Source organism: Tetrao urogallus, assembly GCF_951394365.1.
Source record: "Tetrao urogallus genome assembly, chromosome: 3".
Classification (NCBI taxonomy): domain Eukaryota; kingdom Metazoa; phylum Chordata; class Aves; order Galliformes; family Phasianidae; genus Tetrao; species Tetrao urogallus.
The window spans coordinates 24,507,960-24,513,959 of record NC_136815.1 but is presented as its reverse complement, the minus strand read 5'-3'; positions in this window follow the sequence as shown (position 1 = coordinate 24,513,959).

The following is a 6,000-nucleotide window of genomic DNA, read 5'->3' as shown; positions in this document are numbered from 1 at the left end:
TATTATGTTGCCTGTATGATAGTTGTTCTGGTAACTCCAGGCCTGCCATGTACTGGCATTTCATATACTATCCAAGTGCCAGTAAGCTGATGGAAAATCTCCACATAAGATGTCCAAGTGCCCTGGTCCCCAGTTTGGCAAACAGTCATGCTAATACCAAAGCATTTGGACAAACTGATTCTGTAAGACTCTGTATATATGCTGATAAATGGAGTCCTAATGTAATACCTGTTTTATCTACATATTGTTCATGAAAAAAATCCCTTTCCATTAGCGTCTGTAAGACATTTTTCTTGAATTTTCCTTGAATTTTCTTCAAATTCATTCCAGTATTTAAAAGAAGATTACAAAAATGAGGGGAATCAGTTTATTACTTGGATAGATAGTGATAGGACAAGGGGCAATGGTTTTAAGCTCAAGGAGGGAAAGTTTATATCGAATGTCAGGAGGAAATTCTTCACAGTGAGAGTGGTGAGGTGCTGGAAGAGGCTGCCCAGAGAGGTTGTGGATGCTTCATCCCTGAAGGTGTTCAAGGCCAGAGTGGATGGGGGCTCGGGCACTCTGGTCTAGCACCAGATCTGGAGATTGATGGCCCTGCCTGTGGCAGGGTAGTGTTGGAGCTTCATGATCCTTGGAGTCCCTTCCAAACCAAGCTATTCTATGATTTAACCTCTCCCAAACTGTTATATTTGTGCTTAAAATATGCCTTACATCATTCCTTGATGACACACATTAATTACATATCAAAACAGGAAAAGAGAGCCACGTGTTTATGCTGAAAACCAAGGAAATGATTAACATGGTGATTCATTTTGGCTTACTATTTCTAAAACTATAGGCCTTCTTCAGAATATTCATAAGGAATTAATTGCTATTAAACATACAAGATTGAACTGCACCTCCTAAGTAACTACAGCTTGGATTATCAGCAAATGGTGTTGAATGTTATGGTCAACAGACATGAGAGAGGGGAGGGCAGCAGAAGGGAGGGGAGGAGCTGGCGTAACTATTAGTTTTATACAAGAAAAAGTGTACCTATTGGAGATGGTTCAGAATCACAGAATTTAAACAAGATTTGAACTTGATCAAAACCTGAAGAACACCACCGCTTGGGTGTGGAAATGGAGACAGATATTTCTAATAAGAATTCAGTCTTGTACAGTACTAAATACGCTCCATTCCTACAGCTCTTACCACTTCAGTGACAGGCTGCATATTAATTTGATTTCAAGGCATGTACATGCTGTCAAATTAACATGACAATTTTTTACCCTTTTTGAAGTGCCAACACAGAACATAAAAGCAAATGCTTTTCAAATATTTTCAGCCCCTACTTCACCAGCTGATTCTACGCATCAATTTTATTTTCTAGACTTCTCCAGTCTCATAGCCAATTAATGAGTGTTATCCTTCGTGACTCTGTCATGACTGACAGCTTAACAGCTATTTGGAGAGAACTGTAGCTACCCAAGAGGCAGGACTGAGTTCCAGCAGATTATGTACTTCTGGAAACTGTAATTACCAACTTGGGAGATTTTTGGCATGATATACAGCACTTTCCATCAAATTTGCAGCTCTGCTTTGGATTTTAAAAGGGAGAAAAAAAAGACATTTTATTTTCTCTAATGAAGTGCTGAAACTAAATCTTCCAGTTTAAGCTATCAGCTTAAACCATTTTTAAGTTTTTAGCCACCTTTTGTGGGAAAAATGAAAAGCACTTGCATTTGAGAAACTGAAAATTAAAATGAAGGTTACAACTCAGAAGTAGATGGTAAAAGCTGAAGCATTTGAGGATATATTAAAATATATATATATTAAATAATGACCATAGCCTGATCCTGAGTGTGGATCAGATTACTATGGACTATTTGTGTTGGTAAATTTAGAGTTATCATGGAATGTTTCCAGGCTGCTGTCAGAAGGTTGACCTGCTAGAATAATCCCTTTGGGCTCTGTTATAACAATCCTCACTCTTCAGAGGTTACAGCTTTGAATTAACAGGTTTTTGGTGCAGATTTTCAGTTTTGGATGGATGAGAGTCATCCCACACTATCTGGCACTGATGCTAAGGAATGGTCTAGGGAACGTTCAGCTTATTAGCATGGATGAAATATGAGGAGTCCTAGGCTCCATGTGACCTCAGAGAATCCAAGACAGCTCGTAATGAGAAGACCACAGAGAAAGTACTGCAGCATTACCGTGTCCAAGCAGAATCCATCAAATCTTCCCCTCTTTACCTTTCTCCTACTATACTGAGTTTTTGTCTCTACATCATTTTCACACAGACAGCTTCACTGTGTTCACGCAGAACAGAAGTGCTGAAAAGAAATATCAAGAAATATCATTTATCTTCAAGACAGAACCCGAGATTATCCTGACATTGTATTTGGGAGGTTTCCTCACCACATGGGCACCATACAGCTGGAGCACAAGGAAATAAGGAGTTGACTCAGAGGTATTGTTCTCCCAAGCACTCCTCCCTCCAAATTGCCAGCAAAGCATCCAGCAGCTCTGCCCCTTTGCTCAATCAGCTGAGAAGAATAAACATGTTGCAATAGCTGGTTACATGTACTTTCATGCAGATCTGTTCATGCAAAATTATGTAAACAGTCACACAATATGCAATAATTTCCCAAAGAATACAGGCGTTCTGCCATTCAGGCACAGCCCAGATGATGTATGGCAGGTGCAAGCAAGGAAGAGTTAACACTGGTCTGAAATCACACAGGTGACTGCAGAAGGTATTGATTTCCATGGTCTTTCTCAGCTGTAGCTCTTATTATCAATGGATCTGTGTGTGTATATTATTACATTGTGAGGGACAAGCAGAATCTGAAACCTGATCTTGTTTTCCAAAGCCTCTTGTTTCAGAAGATGTCAGGACAGGGAACAATTTCTTACTGATAAGAACAAGCATAACTGAACTACCAATCTCCTTAATTTCTTGCATGTGGATAGAACAAAATATTCAGAGAAAATATGCCTTAGAAGAACCTATTCTAAAACAAATATGCATTCTCTTTTCAATTAGAAGCTTGAAAATTCCACAAAAAAAAAAAAAAAAAAAAAAAAAAACCAAAGACAAAGGTGCTGTGATAACTGAATGAAAAGTTATTTTCTAAACCACAATCCTTTATTCAATTCTAAAAATACATGTAAAATTCATGGTCTACTAAGTGTTAACAGAAAAATAGCATCTCTTCATCAAGTGTTTCAGAATATGTAATAAATAAGAGGATCTGTCATGCTTAAGTCCAACAGGAAATAACATGCACAGTAGCTTAATATAGAAATCACGTTCCAACTACTGCCACGCTTTTATATTACTTCATATGCTCATCTAAACAGTTTTCTCTAAGTGATACATATTAGTGTACTTAAGATTAGTGTTATCCTGTCCTCGGGTGAGTCATATGCAATAAACCATGATAATGGATATTGAATGTTACAAGTTCACAGAAAATTACACTAGTGACCCAAGTAAGTATACAGTTATCTTCAAAAGCAGTAGCCATTTTTGCTATATGATTTTAATTGCTTACCATTTGTTTTTTCACTACCTTACTAAAAATATGCAGCTTGCTATAAAATTCTCCCCAGACTTTGTACACAAGATAATACTTCCATTTTGCAGGGCCTGCCATTTTAAATCCTGCCATAAAATCTTACTTGCAAAAATCCTATCACTATCCTATTTGCGAATTCAAATTCAACTCACCCCTCAAAAAAAAAAAAAAAAAGAAAAAAAAAAAAGAGTTTAAAAAAAACAAACAGGGAAGGATTATGACAGGATCAGAGTAAGACTGAAAGTAAGAGGCAGGGCAGATAGTGAACATCACTGTTCTAGTGAAGCTATTGATAGCTGTCCTGTCTGAATAGTGCATCACTTTCTAGGGAAACCACAAAAGAAGAAGATGAGACAAGCAGGAGGAAGGAGATGATACACAGGTAGATCTCTCCCCAGCTCTTTTGCAGTTAGGTCATATCCAGGGGACATGGCCAGACTGAGATCAGTCCGCAGTCCCAAAACACAGTCAGAACCTAAGTGTCTGATACAGACCACTGATTTTGATAATCTTCTGGCTATTGAGATTAGAGAAGATTGTTCAACTGTTTCAGTGGAACTCCATCTATTTTATTAAACCCCAAAATATACATTTCAGATAAATGACCTAAGAGGCAAAACCTGAATTGAACAGGCAGTATAAATTCCATTTTAGCAACTGTGTACAAAGCAAACATTGCTCTTTCCAGAAAAAATGAAAGACACAGAGAACCCATGCTGAAAAGCAGGTATTTGAAACCATGACAAATTGAACCTTATTTATTTTTTGAGAAAATTACCACTCTTCAGTGAGGATTAAATCAGTTTTAAAGAGTACATCACAAACCCTTGTTTCTTTCAATATTGGATTGACAATAAGCAGAGCTGTACAGCTTTCTGTGCTGTTGTCACAGTGAATATGGTGCATTTTAAAAACAACACAACTGAATTTGGTGTTGAATATCCATAAAAATTAAGGTACTAAAATTCATCTTGCTGGAGGGAAAGATTATAACAAATTATGTCAGAAAATCTCATCTATTAGTAAAGACACACATCTGGTGTGCATTCTTATGCATATATATCTGAATATAAAGGGATGCATTCACCAGGCACTGGAGACCTATCATGCAGATGGCAATAATATGTATGAGTCCCACAGATGCACAATTTCCAGAAAAAAGCACCTTTTCATCTTTGCTATCATTTTTCAACATCTGTTTACAGCAGAAATCTAATGGCTCTTTCCAGTTTATACTGCCTACAAGGAGGAATATCAGAAAAGAAGTACTACCTCAATCTGGTAAATGTGTACAATTTTAGCTGTTATTTTTTTATGGCCTTTTACATAGGGATACAAAGCATGAAACACATTTTACAAGCTGATATCATCATGTGCTGAAAAGACAGTAGCTGCACTCTTTTTTACAAGCTGAAAACTAAGTCCACAGAAATAGCTGTCACACTTGTAAAGTCAGTTGCACCAAATATTCCTAAGTTCAAGAAAGAGAACTGCATTTATTACAATATTGATTAAGGCATAAACAAAAAATACAACAAAAATACTCTCTTTTTTCTGAACTTTCACTTTCTCCTTATCTTTGTGGAAATTCCCATGTTAAGGGAAGAGGCAAGTGAAAGATTTCTTCTGAATGCAAATGATCAAATGAATGCAAATGATCAAATGGGAATACAAATATATGGGAACTCTCACAAAGAATCAGCAAGTTGAAAACTCAAAGAAGAAACCAACAGGCAGCTGATTATCTGCTCCATGGTCCATCATTTAGAAACATCAAAAGCCTGATCTACAGGAAGACAGAAGACAGATTCTGTCTACAACCATAGTGAAGGATTTTGAATCTTCTATTTAAGAATTAAGGAGTATTTTTTATTATTATATCCATTAGATAACAAGAAATGTAAAAGGAACAGCTTGTTGTAGCAGGTCATTTTTCACCTGACTCAATCAGACAAACAGTGAATTACAGGTTACAGTGACTTCTCATTCAAATGTATTAGGCCAAAAAAAATTAATTGCATAAGTAACACATATTACGTGTTATTATTTGTTATCATAAAAACTGGCAGTTGTTTCTATTAGCAGTTCTATTATTTATGTATCTTCTCTATTGCCAACTGCACATGTTTATGTTGCAGTTTAATGGATTTTGCTAAAGGCATCTGCACTAAGAAGCAAAGCTGTTATACTTGGTCTGACAGCCAGCCCCAGGAACAGGAAAATGCACTCATCTACTCTTCCTGCTTCATCCCACGCTCAGGCTCTGGAACCTAAACTCCAGCTTTCTCCATGCCAGGATTGCTCAAATGGATCAAGGGAAGGTTGTGCCTGACCAGTTTGGTGGCCTTCTATGATAGAGTGATGGCTGGTGGATAAAGGAAAGGCAACCAGTGTCAACTACCTGGACTTGGCCTTTGACATGGTTCCCCACCAC